The sequence below is a fragment of the Triticum aestivum genome, chromosome 3B (assembly GCF_018294505.1).
Source record: "Triticum aestivum cultivar Chinese Spring chromosome 3B, IWGSC CS RefSeq v2.1, whole genome shotgun sequence".
Classification (NCBI taxonomy): Eukaryota; Viridiplantae; Streptophyta; class Magnoliopsida; order Poales; family Poaceae; genus Triticum; species Triticum aestivum.
In genome coordinates, this window is record NC_057801.1 from 495,324,022 (window position 1) to 495,326,089 (window position 2,068).

A 2,068-nucleotide genomic window follows, 5' to 3' on the forward strand; every position below is an offset into this window, starting at 1 on the left:
CCCGCACGGCCCCACTCAACGGTCGGAATGGGGACGACGTTAGGCCGAGTCTGGACGGAACACACAGCGGGGTGTCGGCACAGACGGGTGAGGCGTTCTGTGCCACCCGCGCATATAACCGGCGTTTTCCACCGCGCCCTCCCCAGTCCACACCTTTTTACCAGCTCTCCAAGCCGTCTTCCTCCATACGTCTCCCAAAATATCTAGTATTGTAGCGAATTCCAGATCCAACGCGACCATGGCGTCTTCATCATCTTCAAGCCAGCGCCCCGTCGCACAGGAGATGCTGCCTCTCATCTCTTGTTCGTACTGCGGCGAGAAGATCATGTCCTTCATCTGCGGATCTGGTGGATCGAAGCCAGGGCAGAGATTCTACGAGTGCATTCAGAAAGATGTAAGTGTTCTGAATTTTGGCAATCATTCCAGACACTAAGCCCCTGACATGATCTGTCTTTCTCTCTTCATCCACGCAGGCCAGCAAATGCAAGTTTTACGAGTGGCAGGAGGAATACGCCAGGTTCTTGCCCGCGCATCTGGATGGCAATGCGGTTCAGAACCAGATCTAGAACCAGGTCAACCAAGTCCAGGGGGAGGCACGTCCAGTTGTAGCGCCTGCGATGGACCAGCACATCGGAACAATTCTTGCTCTGGACCCGACGGCTGCACTGTACAACAAACGGGGCGCGCCCCAAGCCGTTAACGCCTCCTAGACGGGGCGTTATCTGCAGCCGTCTGACAACATACATACCTGCCCTCGCCCATCCCTTTCCACCGCCGTATATCCAACTCAATAATACATGGCACATATCCCAAAGCACTGCTGGTCGGCCCAGATATCGGGTTCATCTGGACCCGGGAGCCAAAACTCCCCTCCCTATATATATATATATATATATATATATATATATTTATATATATATATATAGGTAAAATAGATGGGGCACCTAGGTGCCTGGGCATCTTGATCGTTTTGGAAACTGTGACATATTTAATTTGTTTCCTAACCATTCTTCATGCAAGACTTTCCATGCTTACATTTTATTTTCCGGCTCTAACTATTAGGCATGCAAGACTTGCCATATAATAAAACATATTAATTTTGATTTTGTTTGAATTGTTACAGGTATATAATACGCGTATTTTTGTTTTCTAACTATTTAATACGGGTATCTAATACCTACCAATGAAATTTTAGACATACACATGTACATATATATTCAATAATTTATTTTTTGAACTATTACATTTTTTGTTTCCTAATTCTTTAAAATGGGTATCATATACTTACTAACGAAAAAATGTATGTACGCGGGTATGTATATACACAATATTTTCTTGACTAATTGCATTTATTTTTGTTTCTGAACTATCTACGGTTATACAATACCTACTGATGAATATATTATAATACCCGGTCGACGTATATAACCGCGACGTATATAACCACCTATACGAAAAAGGGTAGGAAATGATTGTACATACCTTATCAATGTATATACCAAGCTATGTGAAAAAATGTAGGAAAATATTATAAATCCAATAATATACTTCAAGTGGAAATACCCAAGGTGTCTGCATACTTGTATACTCGGCTGTGCGAAAACGCTTGGAGATATTGTACATAACCAATTGGCGTATGTATCTAAAGTAAAATATGGCTTTGTATAAACTACAAAAACATATCTAAGATATTTTTGGTTATGTATGTATATACCCAGCGATTTATCCGAGGTATTAGATACTCGGTGAAAAAAAGAGAGCACACAAAAGAATACGATCTCCATGATACGCAAAAAATACCCGGCTATGTGACGTATGAGACATGCATGGGCTTAAATTGGGTGGGTATTAAGTGTTCATATCAAGCAATAATTAGTAATAATTCTTTCCTAATACTAATTATCAATTAATACTAATATTAATTACACGTGCACACATCTTAGTGTCATCTGACGGTTTCTAGGCAAATGTATATATATAGGACAAATGTATATATATAGTGTCCCATATATAGTATATGAGACATGTGGGGTAACTACCACCGGGTGGTACGATGGATTTTCCCTAT